Source organism: Heterocephalus glaber, unplaced genomic scaffold (genome assembly GCF_053883595.1).
Source record: "Heterocephalus glaber isolate CG9 unplaced genomic scaffold, H.glaber_assembly_v1.0 deba00001497, whole genome shotgun sequence".
Taxonomy (NCBI): Eukaryota; Metazoa; Chordata; class Mammalia; order Rodentia; family Bathyergidae; genus Heterocephalus; species Heterocephalus glaber.
In genome coordinates, this window is record NW_028258320.1 from 15,444,028 (window position 1) to 15,461,647 (window position 17,620).

The 17,620-nt window shown below is 37.1% G+C and overlaps 1 protein-coding gene and 1 pseudogene across 1 annotated transcript in view; both read right to left on the minus strand.

Moving 5' to 3' along the window:
- The window catches only part of Mcu (mitochondrial calcium uniporter), a 173,148-nt gene that overhangs the window by 135,944 nt on the left and 19,584 nt on the right, over positions 1–17,620 (minus strand). The gene's annotated exons all lie outside the window — the stretch shown is intronic.
- LOC106009501 (ubiquitin-conjugating enzyme E2 C pseudogene) lies at positions 6,799–7,602 on the minus strand (annotated as a pseudogene).

Below are 17,620 nucleotides of genomic sequence, written 5' to 3' on the forward strand. Positions count from 1 at the left end.
GAAAACAAAAGGATCTCTGAGAACAGATGAAAAGGAAGTTGTAAAGTCTCAGAACTGCTAAATAAAAACAAACAAAAACAAAACTTGTATGGCTAATAGAGCCTTTAAATAATGAGATTTTTACATGTAAAACACTCAGGATACATAAAGTAGCAAATCCTACAAATATTAAATATTACATTCAAATAAAGCTGTTTTGTGAGACCTGCAGTAAATCATTCCCAAGTCCAACTACTGGATAAGAAATGGGGATTGTTATAATTTTCATCCATAAATCCCAGCAATTAGTATTCCAAAACATGACTATCCTCACTTATACTCATCAGTCAGTACCATTTCAGGTACAAATAGAATGAGAAACTCAGAAATGCTTTAAGTACTTTGGAAATGTATTATTTCTGAAAGACCATAGGTAGGAGTAGGCTTTCAAGTGGGTGAATCTACCAGTTCCAAACTGCCTCCTGATTGCCCAGCTTACATCTATGATTAATATCATCAGCTGTTTCCTTTTGTGATTTAAGATGGCAGCCACTAACTAGTACTGGCTTCCCAAGCTTCTCTGAACACAGGAAGCAGAAGAATGGAGGTTCCCTTACCTAACATCCTTTGCTTCAGGTTGACTGGGTCAATTTAGATCAAATGCCTATTCTAGAATCAGGAACTGCACTAAGGAAACTCCATGTATAGACTGCCTTCCACCTGGCCTCCTGAATCAATCACTGGCAAGAATGGAATTACCATCATTAGTTTAAACCAAGACTTACTTTTTCAAGTAAAAGCCACAATAAGAAAATAAATAGTCATGTGTTGCTTAACAATGGAATAGGTTGGGAGAAATGCAGTTAGGTGATTTCTCAACATAGAGTGTAATTACACAAATTAAGACAGCTACAATGTCACTCAATCATTGTATATGGAGTTGGTAATTACGCGGTGTACATCTGTGTTTAACAAGACTTACCACATACACACAAAAACAGACAAGTGAAACAAACATTCTGAGAGACAAGTTATCTTTACTATCCACAGTGTACCCTGACTTTCTCTGTTATTTTATAATGTGTTGGCTGCCACAATACTAAATTGATTCTATGACCCCTTAATAGGTTGTGTCCAGCAGTCTCAAAACAACCAGCTTGGCTAATGAGAGTTCACACCCGAGACTAGGGTCAAATTCAGAAACCATAATGCTGCTGGTATAATGAAGAAAGAGTTAAATGGTTGTTTCAGAATCAACTATAACAGTGCTCACAATAAACTCTTGATTAAACATTATCTGGTCTTATAAAAGTAGTACTAGAAAAATCTAAATCTTATAGACACAATGAAAAAGCGTTTTTGTCTTCTCATTTAAAAACCCTGTTAAACTTTGTGGAGCCAAGGTGGTGGTACACACCTGTAGTCCCAGATAGTTAAGAGGCTGAAGTGAACCCAGAAATTCAAGGCCAGCTGGCACTGAGACTCCATCTCAAAACAAAACAAAACCTTCTGCATGTTGAGGTTAGAGAGATCACATTCAGACTATTCACATGAATGCATGCTCTACAGCCAGGGATTTAGCTCAGTGGTTCCGCCGCCTGCCTCGCAAGCACAAGGACCCAAGTTCGATCCCTGGTACCAAAAAATAACAACAAAAAAAGAACAAGAACGCATGCTCTACAAAGACCTACCAGGTATGGCATCAAAGAATATTAGAAAGAACACATAGAACAAGTTTTAAAAGAAAGCCAAACAGATACAGATAGACCAATAGTTCTCAACCACAGGTGATATCTGACAACACCTAAAGACACTCTGGGTTATGATAGCTGAGGGCAGATATTCTACCTACATCTACTTGGTACAGGCCAGGAATGCTGCTGAACAGGTCACAATGTACAGGAGAGGCTCTCAGTAGCAAAGAATTGTCTGACACAAAATACAGTCAGTGCCAAGGCTGAAAAACTATTACTATCTATGGTCCAAAAACTAAATGCCACTCTATGGTATGACAGAATTAAATAAATTTGGACTTGGTATTCCAGTTTTAGAAGCCAAGTTTCAAAATTGAAAACAGAGTGAACAAGAGGCAGAATTCACTTTATTCACAGTGGCAATTATTCTGCATTCCAAAGGCAAATTTATACTTCTTTGTGAAGTTGATTTCTTTTTAAAAATAGTCTTAAAAAGCAGTTTTCTGTCACTTCATTATAATGCAATTCTTTAATTGGAAAAATCTACCAGTATACATCTGGGGCTATAGCCTTTTGTATTCTGATGCAGTAATGAAAGCTAAGGCAGTACAAGTAAATACAACTGCAATACAGTGTTTTTGGTCAGCAAAGTGAAAAGAATTAAGAAGCCACTTCTTTCAAGGCCCACCAGGATGGGACATTGAAATAAAAACAGAAGACTTCATCCCTGTGCTCACTGGACACTATTCTTTCTAGTATTTATCTTTGCTAGATTCCTCATGCTGATCTTCTCCTGAATAATATACAAATAATTTTAGTCATCCTATGATACCCAAAGTTCATGGGGTTTAGTAACACATAAATGCCTTTCTTGTCTCTACACCTCTATTTACATTCCTGCTTTCAGCAGAACATCTCAGAGAAGGACAAAGTAAGGTTAGTGTCCTCACTGCTAAAACCTCCTCTCCAGTGTTACTTCATATTACACTTCCTGTTGCTTATGTACTCTAGCCCCCTCAGCCAAGCTCCTCTTCCTCCAACAGGTCAAGCTCATATAGCATACCTATGATTCACCCCAATTCCAAACCAGGGGGTTCTCACTTGTTCCCTCTACTGACTGAAATACTCTTTGCCAATATCCTTCCATGGATTTCTCAACATGTGTCAGCTTAAGCACCATGCCCTTAGAGAGGCTCTCTCTGACTATTCAAGTCTAACTTCAAATTTGTGTCACAATCTACCATGTCAAATTTCCTGTGGCTTTTAAGTACTCAGTGCCTTCACATGGCCTTCCTTGTTTGGGGAATTTCTCATCTTAAAAGCCTGTCTCCCTGAAATAGAAGTCAAAAATTCACTTTCCCAGCCTTTCCGGAAAGCAGTAAGCACGTATGTGGCCTACATTCTGTCATCCAAACATATCCACATGATATTTCAATTATGAAGCAAACTATACAATGGAGACATCAAGTGGAATCCATTCTGAAACAATGTTTCAAAGTGACATCAGCTTTCTTTCAGAAGTGGGCAAGGCAGAGATCCCAGCAGATGCATCTCATGCTCAGCAACTGCAGAACAGGTTTTAATATGTTCCCAGTGGCAAAAGCAGTAGAATCTTTAATGATTTGGTCCTGAGGTATAATTTGGGCATTGTTTCTCACTAAGCAGACTCCAAGATTGATTCTCTGGCTTCCCTGAAGATTCAGCCTAACAACCTTAAAAAGATTTATTTTGGGCTGGGGATGTAGCTCAGTGGTTCTGCCAGCTGCCTCCCAAGTGCAAGGACCAGAGTTCGATCCCCGGTACCAAAAAAAAAAAAAATCTTTTTTTCTGCTTATACTAACTAGAGTAGGCACTACCATTCACAACTAAGAACTCTGATTCATCCTTTGTAAATTTTTTCTTTGGATTTTTACAATATGATATTTTTACAATATATTTTCTTATTTCATCTATTCGCTGTCTCTCTCCATGAGAACATACAATCCACGAGGACAGGGACATTGTATGTCTTACTCATTCCTGTAAAACCAACTATTTAGAATAGTGCTTCACATAAAAGAGACACCCCCCAAAAACAAGCCTTTTAGCATTGCGCAAATATACTCATGAAATAGTTGGGAAAAATTCAAAATACCAGTGTTTCAGGGGTTAAAAGCTGAAAAGGATTGAAGTGGACCAAGACATCAAAGAAGCTTTATGAAGGAGATAACACTTATGTGAAATATTGAAAAAATAGATTGCAATCAGGGATGTACAACAGAACACATATGTCTTCCAAAGCATGAAAACAAAAATGAGGCACTAGGAAGAAGTATGGAAAACAGAAAAATATAGGATTAAGGAAAATTATGTTGAGCTCAGTGAGAAATATCAGACAGGCAAAATGATCAAGCTTATGAATGATTCTGAATGCTGGGCTTGGAGAATGTTGTATTTGATGATGTTTCAAGAACACTAATCCTCAATGAGTATTTTCATCTGCTCTTTATTCTAGATGTTATCTGCTGTGTAAAACTACAACAGCTACCCACACATTTTTTACGGAGTTCCCTCTCTGAACATTGGTGCTCTATATTTATCTGTTCAAGCTGAAAGTCTACTAGGGAAAGAGAATTTTATAATTAACCCTCTTGCAACCAAGTGAATATCCAATTTAAAAATAAAAATCTATTACTGGGCGGGGGGGCGGGGGGGCGATTAGCTCAGCTGCATCGCATCTGCTCGAAAGCGCAAGGTCCTGAGTTTGATCCCTGGTACTGAAAAAAAAAAAAACTATCACCAAAATGGCCCTTATTTCCCAAACCACATCTTCAAAATCAGATTTTGAAATTTCTCTCAACTCTATTTACCTAATACCTATAATCTACTGGAATATCGCATTGGTTCTATGGATGTAAACTAGAGCTTTGACAAAAGAAGTTGGTTTTATTTTGAATTAAAGTTACATAACCACTCCAAACACAGAAAGATGATCAATTTATTATAGAATGCTTTAGAGAGATTCCCTTAAGAATTCAGCAAACATAACAACTATAAAAAGACCATATAATTTTATTTCATGCTATTATGTGAAATAGAAGAACTTTAGAAAAACTCTCAAGTTTTGGAAAGCAATTTGACAATAATGATTAAATATGCATGTGTATATGTCCTTTAAACCAGCAATCCCATACTTATCTCATAAAAAAATGTACTAGTATGTAAGGACATGTACAAGGTATTTACGACAATGTTAACACTGACAAAAAACAGGAAACAAAATGAATCAGTAAGGGATCAGCTAAAAGCTAAAGCTGTTCCATGAGATAATCCCTTATGCGATAGCATATTATATAGCCACTGAACTAATGACTTAGAGCTCTATTCATTGGCTTAGAGGAAGCTCTAGTATCTGTTACTATTTGAAAAGAACAAGACCCAGAAAACAATGCATAATAAGACCCAATTTATAAAACTATAAACAGTGTAACCATATAAATTCAGTTATTAAAAAAATTCAGTTATATAAAACTGTGTTGATACAGAAATTAATATTTTAAATAAAAACATGAGAATAAAGACTTCTTAGAAAACAGCTAATACAACCTTCTAAAGGATGTAGAGATCATTTATTCAACATCACTAAATAGTGCCTATTTTGTCCAATAACCTGGGAAAAGGTTTGCTATCTCCTCTTCCAATAACAGATTCAGTAAAAAAAAATAGGGGAGATGGGTGGGAAATCCATCAATGTTCTATTTTATTTATTTATTTATTTTTTCCCTTTTTGGTACCAGGGATCGAACTGGGGTCCTTGCACTTGGGGGGCAGCTGGCAGAACCACTGAGCTAAATCCCCGGGCCTAATGCTCTATTTTAAAGTTGCTCTAATGAGAGAATACTCTTCCAGATGTCTAGCTGGAGTTTGTTTCTCTGTAAGAAGGAATGAATCTAACTTAACCATACACAAACTTGTCTTCAGATATTTTCAGAACTAATGTCATTAAGTTCAAGTTAGCAACATTTACAAACAGTTTCTTACTTTCATGTACAATGTAGCTGTTAAAATTTTAGTACCTGGGCCGGGGATTTAGCTCAGTGGTTCAGGCACCTGCCTCACAAGCACAAGGTCCCGAGTTCGATCCCCAGTACCAATAAATAAATAAATAAATACCATTTTAAAAAATGTTAGTATCTAAGAATTGAATGTGTTCAAGAGACTTCAAATGTTAAAAAATAACAAACTTTTTAAAAATTGCAACTCAGATGACAAAGATTTAGTTTCCCTTGTATAAAAGAGCTCCAATAAATCAAAAGACTGACATCACCATAAGAGTTAAGAAACATGAGTTTTAGCTCACAGAAAAAGAAAATAGAGTACTTTTAAGAAGATGGTAGTGGGGATGCAGCTCAGTGATACAGTGCTTGCCTAACATGTGTAAGACCCTGGGTTTGAGTCTAGGCACCGAAAATAAAAAAGAAAGATGTTCAACTTCAGTCATAATGAGAAATACAAATTTAATTTATATTGAGATATCATGTTTTCACCAGCCATAGATCCAAAAGTTTGACAAAACATAGCGTTGGCAAAGATGTAAGTAGATAATGATTTTCATGCCTTTTAGGAACACATTCTATAAATTCATACCTGAGCAATGATGGGTATACATTATTCATACTAGCAATGTAAGCAGAAGCAAAAAATCAGGGACAAATGTATAGCAGAAGGAAATGGTTTTTGCTTTTTGTTTTTTAGTACAGGGTAAATATTCCTTATCCAAAATGCCTGGGATCAGAAATGTTTCAGATTTTGGAATTCTGGCCCTTTGGAATATTTGCATAATACATAATGAGATATTGGGGCTAGGATACAAGTCTAAAATACAAAATTCATTTATGTTCCATGTATACCTAGTACAGCCTGAAAATAATTTTATACACTTTTTCACAAGAAAAACAAAATATATTTTTCTGGTATACACCAAAAAGGTTCAGGTACTTCATTTTTTAAAATAAAACCTAACTTCCAGGCATGGTAGAGTGTGCCTGTAACCCCAGCACTCAGCAGGCTGAGACAGGAGGATTGCTGAGTTCAAAGCCAGCCTGGGCTACACATAGTGAGAACTTGTCTCAAAACAAAACAGTCAATAAATAAATAAGAAGTAAAATAAAAACACCACAGCTTAAGACAGTCTTACATAAAAATCTAGGAAAGAACAGGCCACCTAAGGAAAAAAATAAATTAAAAAGAGGGCACAAGGACAGGCTGGACAGCCAAGAGCAGGAGGTCTTAGTTACAGACCAGCTTTGAATAGCTTTCTTGCAGGTACCTAAAACCTGTGAGGTTTTTCCATAGCTCAGCAACATGTGTGTTCAAAGGGTTGATTATGACAGGCTTTCCTAAAAGGCTCTGACAAGAGAGCACAATGGTGCTGATATCATGCAGGGCACCCCACTTGTCCTTCAGGATGTCCGTGTAGATATTACCGTGGTTGTCCATGCTGGGGCAAGAGCACTGTGTGAAGATCATTAGTATCACTGTGTGCTTACAGTAAGAGTAGCCATGGGAACCCTAGGGAGAGCTTGTTCCAAGGCCTTCGCATATCAGCTATGCCAAGTGCTCCATGAAGGCCCATTTGAAAAGGTTGTCTGACTCAGGAAGGCAGAAATCCCTTTGTCACCAGACATCATGAAAGTCATCAGCTCCTGCTGTAGCTCCTGTCCAGAGGGCCCCTAGCAGAGACCCCAATGGGCTCGATTTCTTCACAGGCAGCAGTGATGATGGTGACAGCTAGGTCACAGTTTGGGGAGGCCATCTGGATGGCCCGGGTGGAGGGACAGGAACTCAACACAAATGTAACTCAATTTTACACAATATTTTTTTCCATTAAGTAAGTTTATTGGTACATTTTAGGTATACAATAAAGTTACATTCATCATTGGGATCTTATACTTTTACATGATGTATCTTGGTTCTTATTTTTTCCCCATTTCCCTGCCCTTCATTCACCCTCTCCACCCTTCCCTCTTTACAAAGACTTTATTTCCATTTTTTTCCTTTTCTCATATTTTTTCTTTTCCCTTCTTTCCTTTCCCCTACCCTTCCCACTTCCCCACTCCTTTAGACCTTTTCTTCCTATTTCACATTGTTATACCATTTGAACCTTATTTACACTTTTAGTTTTTCACACCAGAGAAATTATTTGGTATTTACACGTGTGTCCTATTATTTCACTTGAGAGTATGGCCTCAATGTGCATCCATTTAACTATAAATGTCTCTGGTTTCTCATTATGGCTGAGCAGTACTCCATTTTATAGAAAAACCACATCTTCTTTATCCATGCTCCAGCTGATGGCCATTTGGACTGTTTCCAAGTTTTAGCTATTACAAATTGTGCCACTATAAATATGGGTGAGCATATATCACTGTGATATGATACTTTTAATTCTTTTGGAAAGATACTCAGCAGAGGGATAGCTGGGTCAAATGGGACCTCTAATCTTAAGTTTTTTGAGGTATCTCCATATGGATTTCCACAGTGGTTGCACCAGTCTGAACTCCCACCAATAATGGAGAAGGGTTCCTTTCTCCCCACAGCCCCGCCAATATTTGTTATTGGTTGATTTCTTTTGGTTTTCTGTTGTTGTTTTTTTGTTTTTTTGTTTTTGGTACCTGGGATCAAACTCAGGTCCTTGCGCTTGCGCAGCAGGTGACAAAGGTTGATTTCTTGATAGCAGCCATTTTTTCTGGGCTAAGGTGGAATCTCAGTATTGTTTTCATCTGTATCTCTCGAATGACCAGTGATGTTGAACATTTTTTCATATTTGCTGCTTTTACTTGCTTGTCTGAGAAATGTCTGTTCATTTCAGATGCCCATTTTTGAATTGGGTCTTTATATTTGGAGGATCTGATTTTTTTAGTTCTTTATATATTCTAGATAGTAGACCTTTGTCTGAGGAACAGCTGGTAAAAATTTTTTCCCACATTGTAGGCTGTCTCTTAGCTCTGTTGGTGTTTTCCCTTGCAGTGCAGAAGATGAGATCCCAGTTGTTAATTCTTTGTGCTAGTTCCCGTGCTACTGAGGATTTGTTCGAAAAGTCTTTTCCTACGCCAATGTCTTTGAGAGTTCTACCTAACTTATCTTCCAGCAAGTTTAGTGTTTCTGTTTTAATATTTAGATCTTTAATCCACTTCAATTTTAATTTAGTGCTTGGTGAAAGATAGGGGTCTAGTTTTAATCTTTGGCAGGGTGAAATCCAGTTTTTCCAACATCATTTATTGAAGAAGCTATCTTTCCTCCAGTGAGGATGGTTGGCTCATTTGTCAAAGATGAAGTAGCTGAGTATGTCTGGAGTTGTTTCTGTATCTTCTAATCTATTCCACTGGTCCTTGGGTCAGTTTCTTTGCCAGTACCATGCTTACACAATTTTTTAATGCACTTGTTCTGTGACTATAATTCTTTATAGTAGGTCAGGGGTGGAATTTTCCACTATGGCATGATGTCAATGCTCAAAAGGTTTCACATTTTTCCATGCATGGCGGGACATGCCTATAATCCTAGCAACTAGGAGGCTGAGGCAGGAGGATTGCTGTAAGTTCAAGGCCAGCCTGGGCTATGTAGTGAGTTCAAGACCAGCCTGAACTACATAGTGAGACCCTTTCTCAAAAAAAAGTTTCACATTTAGCATTTAGGATCTCAGTTTTTTGTTTGTTTCTTTGGGTTTTTCTGGGGGGTACTGGGGATCAAACTTGAGTCCTTGTGCTTGCGGGGCAGGCGGTGGAACCACTGAGCTAAATCCCCAGCCCCAGGATCTCAGATTTTTTAATTCAGGATGCTCAATGTATATAGTCACACACCTATATAAAAGCTTATTTCTTAATATTCTCGGTTATTAAATCAATAGACAGATGATAGGGTTTCCAATGGCCTTAGAAGACTTCCATAGTTTTCATTAAAGTGGAAAGGAGTTTTGAGAATGGCATCTTGAGCAGGTGGACTGTTAAAGATGCTGCTCTGAATACCTTTGTTGTAATTTGTGCTTGTCATTTATGCGTGTATAAAAACATGGTCAGGGCAGTAACCAATTCTATTTACCAGTAACACAGTACAAATATGGGGAAAGAATGTCTGTCTTATCATTCTCAGGTACATCACCAATCAATTTTGTTTTCTGGTGCTGGAGACTGAATTCAGGGCTTTGCACATGCTAAGAATGTGTTCTACCACTAGGCTACACATCCAACCCCACAAAATCTATTTTTTAAAGTATACAAACACAAACACTTATACAGCCTTAATACTTAACACTTAAACATTTCGCGGAATATTATGTCATTAAATGTATATAACAAGTTTGTTGAATTTTGGATATTGCTAAGCAAAGGAAGAAAAATAGTTACATGGTTTTATACTGGTATAAAGATGAACTATTCTTTTATCAAAAACTAGATAAACTATGCAAGCACAAAGACCCGAGTTCGATCCCCAGTGCCAAAAAAAAAAGATAAACTATCAAAAGAGGTCTAGAAGGAAATATAGAAGAACATCAACAACGATTATCTCTAAATTGTATTTTTCTTCTCATTTTTCTCTATAATTCACCTTTTCTATGAAATTTAAATTTTTTATAATAGAAAAAAAAATTGAAAATGGATAACCCAAGCATGGTGCCACATGTCTGCAGTCTCAGAACTCTAGAGGCTAAGGCAGGAGGAGGGCCTTGAGCCTAGGAGTTTCAGATCAGACTGGGCAACTTTAGCAAGACTGTCTAAAAAGAAGGGCAGATATAGTCTGCATTTGGGCCAAAGCGATCAAAAGTACAAGGTTAGCCAGGGTAATTCAGTGAGACCATCTCAAAATAAAAAGGGCTGGAGACGTAGCTCAGTGCAAAGGCCCTGGGTCCAATAACCAGGAATGAAAAAAAAAATTTCTGAGTATTTTAGAGGGGAAAAAAAAAGAACAGCATCATATACATGAACAGAAAACTAAGTTAATCTTTGTTCTCTCTGACAAATATACCTGATAGGTTTTAAAATGTTAGTTGCCAAAAAAGAAAAAAATTTACAGAAAATAAATGTTTTCTGAAGACAAAAGTAACAAAACAAATTAAGCTTTGGTAGGGAAAAGGTACCTTTTCTCCAATGTTCAACAGCTTTGAGGAAAGAATGTAAATTTTAGTTAAAATGTCACTCAAGAAAGTATCACAAGCTCTCATAAAAAAGAAACAGACTAGACTAGGCTTATGGCTAAGTGATAGTGCTTGCTTTACCATGTGTAAGGCCCTGGTTTCAGTCCCCAGCACCATTAAAAAGAAAAGACCAAATCTTTTTCTCTATTTCTTAATTAAACCCAAAACCAAAAATGATTTACACTATGGTTACCACCCTTGAAGGATTTATGTTTTTAAAAAGTAACTCTATCAATCATGTTTTCAACTCTGGTTACAGTTAAGTATAAAAGAAGAAAGAAAAAGAGAAAGGGAGGGAAGGAGGGAAGAAGGAAAGAGAGGACTGCCAATAAGGACGCTCAATCTTATTATATCACTGTAGTACTGGCTATGCCCACACCAAGTAAAGTGGAAGTTTAAATTTCCTTAACAAAATAGAAATAGGAAAAAATAAGACAGCAACTGATGCCTTCATGAGAAGACATATACCTTTTTTTTTTCTTGGTACCAGGGATCAAACTCGGGACCTTGCTCTTGCGAGGCAGGCGGCAGAACCACTGAGCTAAATCCCCGGCCCCAACCTATACCTTTTTAATTATAATAAATCGATATGATATGGGGCCGGGGATTTAGCTCAGTGGTTTCACTGCCTGCTGTGCAAGCGCAAGGACCTGAATTCGATCTCTGGTACCAAAAAAAAAAAAAAATGATATGCTAGTCTATACATTTTAATATTTATATAGAAAAATTCCTCATAAACTTATTTTGATCTTTAGATTAAATGTACAAATTCCATTTTCTTATTATTTTCATACTATCAAATATATACTTAATCATAATATTGTTGAGTTCCTCATAAGGAGCTTAAGTCAATAGAAATTTAAAGTTGTGGGCTGGCAATGCAGTTCAGTAGGAGACCACCTGCCTAAAATGCGCAAGGCCTAGTGTTCTATCCCCAGCATGGCAAGAAGGGGTGAGGCAGGGAAAGGGGAGGGGGAGGAGGGGGAAGAAGAAGAAAAAGAAGGTGATGATGATGATGATGATTTAAAGTTGCAATTACCAGCAACAGGCCCAAACTGATTTGCTTGTATGTATAAGAGATATTTTCATTTCAACAAAATTAAAATGCTTCTTTTTTAGTCTCAACAGCAAATATAACCATTATCCCCACCCACAGACAACACTGCCTAGAAATAGCAGCAATACATCACTCTAGCAAGACATCAGACAGATGCAAAATTACTGTAGGTATATTAGAAATCATCTTAGAACAACCAATAAAATAAAAATTTATTCAGAAAGATCATGGAAGACCTAACAGAGAATACAATACTTGAGCAGAGACTTGAGGGAAACAGGAAATAGGCAAACCTCCATGTGTTGAGAAGAGAATTTTAATCACAGAAAATTGCAAATGCAAAGATGCTGTGAGGCGGTGCATGTCTTAGTATGTTTGAGGAACAGCACAGAGGTCACTATGGCAAGAATAGAGCAGGCAAGAAGGAGAGGGGCACAGATGGCCATCAGGAGAGCCGAACATTCCACAGGAGAGAGCAGATTGTTGTACATTCTAGAACTCTCAATCAGCCAGTGTGGGAGTAATTACACCAGGAAAGAGGCACAAGCTACAAATGAGAGGCTTTCCCCTTGCTGGAGACCCAGGTTATCACAACTACCTGGAGGCCTCTTGAAGCCTTTTACTCTGAGTGAGATCAGAAGCTAAGCAGAAGAGTCTCTGGTCTGATATCATCACTCCCACTGCTGAGTTCTATCATCAGGAAGGACAGACAAAAACAGGGAGACTGAATTTGGAACCTGTTAATATAATCTAGGTGAAATACTTGGGTCTCTGGATATAAAAAGCTGCTCTGATCTGAGTCCTTATGTGGCAATAGTTACCAAGCTTTAAACAAAATCTAAACCTGACCAGGTGTGGGAGCACAAGCCTATAGTCCCAGCTTCTCAGGAGGCTAAGGCAGGAAGATTGCTTGAGCCCATAACTACCCCGTTTCAAAATTATAACAAGAACAATAATAGTAATATATAATGCTAACCTCATCAGCTCATTCCTGGTTCTAAAATAAGACTGCCAGCTGGACTTACAAAGTTCTTCAAGAAACTCAAAGTACCAAGAAAAAGTCTTAGATGGACCTTATGTATCGTCAGCTATGAAGGGTTCTATTATCATTTCAACTGAGCCAACACATGTATTTATTGAATACTTATTATTTATATACAGCCTTGAAGGTGATGCAAAAAAAAAAAATCTATAAACCAAGTCCTTTTTTCGGGGTTTAAAATCTAAGCAAAATCATTCATTTAAAAAAAAGATATGTATTTAAGACAGTCAAAGTATAAAACATGTGCTAGGCCTAATGAGTATTTTGTGAATTGGAAAGAAGACAGAAAAAAAATCACTAATCAGATGGGTCATGAGAGAGTCAGATTGTAAGAAGGAAGAAAGGAACAAGTAAGGGCCTTCTAAGGAAAGAATCTACAAAGTGAATGAATGAAGATAAAGGTGGGAATGCTCATGGTGGTTAGGAAGTATTCTATTCAAGGCATTCAAACACATGGAGAAGAGCTGAGCACAGCCTATATGAACTTATAATCCCAGCTACATGGGAGGCTGAGGCAGAAGGATCTGAAGTTCAAGCCAGCCTGGCGGTGCAGGACACAAGCTGAAGATGTTGCTTAGAGGTAGAGCGACTGCCTCACTTGCAGGAGCCCCTGGGTTTGGTCTGCAGCAACTCAAGAGCATGGAGTATGCTGATACATATTAAACTCCTAATTCCATCCATCATTTACTAGTCTGGGGAAGTTATTTAAAACTGTCCTTGCCTGGCAAGCACAAGGTCCTAAGTTTGATCCCCAGTACCAAAACAAAACAAAACAAAATTCTCCTGCCTTAGTTTCCTCAGCCTGTTTAAAAGACTATTCAGAAAAAAATTAAATAAAACCACACATTTACATTACTATGCATAACCTGGAAAATAACATGCAGTCACTGGCTATCAAAAACATTTTCATTACAGATGGAAAAATAAATTGTAGTTCAATTATAGAAGGCCTTGAATACCAGTCTAATTTGCATTAAATTTTATAGGTAGTGGTGAGCCTTTATGTTAGGAAATGTGATAGTAAATAAGGTTTTATTTTTTTAATTTTTTATTTTTGTGACGCTATAGGATTGATCCTTGAGCCTTGTCATGCTAGGTAAGTGCTCTACCACAGAGCCACACCATTAGACCCCATAAGTGAGGTTTTAGACCAATCTGGCAGAAAGATGTACAAGAATGAATTGACTGCAGAGGAAACACTGAAAGTTGGAAACTTATTTAAGCAAACATCCAGGCCAACTGTAAGAATCGAAACAAGTAGAGAGTGTTGATAATAGGAACGCAAAATGCAAGATAAATAAGGAGATTCCAAATAGGATTTAGATACTAAATAAAAGGGTGAGATACTAAACTATGCATTTAAAAAAGAGTTAAGATGGTAAAATTTATGTTATGTATATTTTACCACAATTTTAAAAGAAAGTGGTAGGAAAGGATTACATATGAAAGAAAAAAGTCAAAATTAATTTTAACACAAATAATTGGGAAAACCAAAGGTACCTGTGAAAAAGGTCACAAAAGGTCTCCATTTGGGAACAGGACTCTACATTTGGGTGGGAAGTGACCCCTTGAGAACCAAAATAACATGTAAGGTAAGCAGAGAGACAAAACTGAAGCCCAGGGCCGGGGATTTGGCTCAGTGGTTTCGCTGCCTGCTGCGCAAGCACAAGGACCTAAGTTTGACCCCCGTACAAAGAAAAAAACTGAAGCCCGTTCACTGATCTAACAAAACATCATTAGGAAGGAGAACACATCACCACACATTAACAGACTCAATACACTCACGCCACAACCACTCATCAGTCTTTTCTGTAGTAACAATGAATGAACATTATGACTTGTTGACTCTACTTTAGAGACCAAGAAGAAAAGATGTCTTCTTCTGAAGCATCCCCAAAACCTGGGAACAATAAAAAGAAGCCACTAACACCACCTACTCTATTCATCTTTTTTGCCTGAAGTTTTATTCAGAAAGAACTACTTTTTAACAAAACCCAACCAGTATACAAAATATTTTATGAGATATATGTACATAAATTTTTCCTCTTTATTCAAAAAGTTGTGCTAATCTTTTTGATTGAAGATTTGTTATTTTTTGAAATTTATTCACAATAAAAATACTCAGGGGGCCGTGGATTTAGCTCAGTGGTTCCGCTGCCTGCCTCACAAGCGGAAAGACCCGAGTTCGATCCCCAGAACCAAAAAAAAAAAAAACCCTCAGAATTCTTGAGGCTAATTGAGTCTCCCCATAACTGAAATAACTTTATCCACTATAAATTCATTACTTACATCACAAAAAATAAAGCAGAGAATTCATGCCTTGTGATAGATGGTTAAACAATGACCCAATCTAGTTGTAAAAGCTGTTCTGAACTTTCTACCTAACCTCTCTTTCAGCCGGTTTAGTGTTTCTGTTTTAATTCTGTTTTAATATTTAGATCTTCTATCCATTTCGATTTTAATTTAGTGCACAGTGAAAGATTTAGGTCTAGTTTTAATCTTTGGCAAATGTAAATACTGAATAGTTTTTTTGCTGTGAGAAACTGAAAGTGTAAATAAGGATCAAAATGTATAATAGATAATGTGAAACAGGAAGAAAAGGTCCATAGGGGAAGGGGATGGGGGAAGGGGAAGGGAAAGGAAAGGAAAGAAGGGAATGGAATCAATATGAGAAAAGGATAAAATGGAAACAAAGTCTTTGTAAATACGGAGGAGTGGAGGGGTTGAAAGGAGGGCAGGGGAATGAGGGAAAAATAAGAATCAAGATATATCATGTGAAGGTACAAATTCCCAATGATGAATGTCATATTGTATACCTAAAATGTACCAATAAACTTAATGAACAAAAAAGTAAAAAATATATACCTGGTTGTTAGGAATATTAAATGACTTGGTTTCTATATATCCAAAATGTAGTAGGTTTTCATAAAATAAAAGTATTCAGGATTTGGAAAAAAAAAAAGCTGTTCTGAACTGAAGCCAGTACCAAAAACATTTCTTAGTCAAAATTCTGGAGCTCTTCAGCTCTGAAGGAATTCCAGTGAGTGCCTGTGTTAGTCCAGCTTGCCTTTACTGTAAAAAAGATAATACCTAAGATTATAAACTCAAAAACAAAACAAAAATTCATTTTGTTTCACAGGTTTGGAGATTTTAGTCCATGGTTGTTTCATGTTGCTTTGGGGCATGTTGCAAGGTAGCACATCATGATGGCAGTTAGGGTCGAGGAAGCTGCTTTACTTCATGACAGTGAGAAGCTCACAGTTTATAGAAGTTTCAGGCCAGAGTCAGCTGGCTTCAAAGGAGGACAGCACCGCAGAGGGGCATTGCAGAGGAGAAATAGTCCATGGCAGGACAGGCAGGAAGCCTATTCATCTTATAATGTAAATAGGACTGTAACATTCCAATACCACAACAGCACCCTTCCTAATCCTGTAATTCTGACCCCATTTATTCTAATATAGAAGGTTAATTCATTCAACTTATTCTCCATATATCCCTTAAATGCTTGTAGTGTAATTTTGTGTTTTTAATTGTGAATTCTCAGTATTTTTGTATACTTTTTTCCTTGAATAATATGCACATGAAATGCTTGTTTTTCACAAGGTGAATGCACCATGTAATCAGTACCTAAACCTAGGGAAAAAAAAAAAAAAACTAGCATCCCACACAAGCCCCTTCATATCCTATTCCAAACACTTCCCCTAAGCCCCACAAGAAAAATCAGTCTCCTGACTTCTCTCCTATCAGTTAGTTTTACCCATTTTTTTAAACTTATGTAGGGCTGGGGATTTAGCTCAGTGGTGCCGTGTCTGCCTGGTAAGTGCAGGTCCTGAGTTCAATTCCCAGTACCAAAAAAATGAAAAAATAAACTTATGTAAATGGAATCAGAGTAAGCATGATTAATCTGATTTCTTCTGTTCAACATTATATTTGTGAGAATCACAAATTTTTACATGTAACTGTAGTTTGTTCATTCTAACCATTTTTTAATATTCACACACTATGACCATTTTACTATTGATAGGCAGTTGGAGAATTCCAATTTGGACTATTAGTCCTGCTATACACATTTTTGTCCCTGTCTTCTGGTGACTATATGCACACAATTCTGTTGTGTATAAATCTAACAGTGGAACTGCTGAGTCACAGGGCATGCCTGTGTTCGACGACTTTGGTAAATAATTAAAGAATTTTTAAAGAAGACATATTTTAAAGTCTTTATAGTGAGGTAAGAATGACTTATGATTCACTAGAAGGTGCTCACTTCCAAAACTAGTTCTTTCAGGAAGAAAAGCATATTGAAGGAGGATAGTTCATGCTCATGGTTCCCAAAGGAGGCAATTTGCTTTAGAATATTTTTACCAACAATCTGGCTTGTGACACTTAATAACACTTAGAAGTAAGGAAGTGTGCCTTGTCATTTCTGGAACTGATGATACTAAAATTCAGAAATAATTGAAGGGCCATACTATTATCAATAAGGTAAAGTAACAACTTTTCAACATGTTACATGTTCACCGGGGATTTAGCTCAGTGGTTCTGCCACCTGCCTCTCGCAAGCACAAGGACCCAAGTTCGATTCCCAGTACCAAAAAACAAAACAAAACTGTGAACCAGAATGTAAGTGTTCCAAGTCAGAAATCTGCATCAGGTAAACCTGTACTCTTAATTAGAATCTT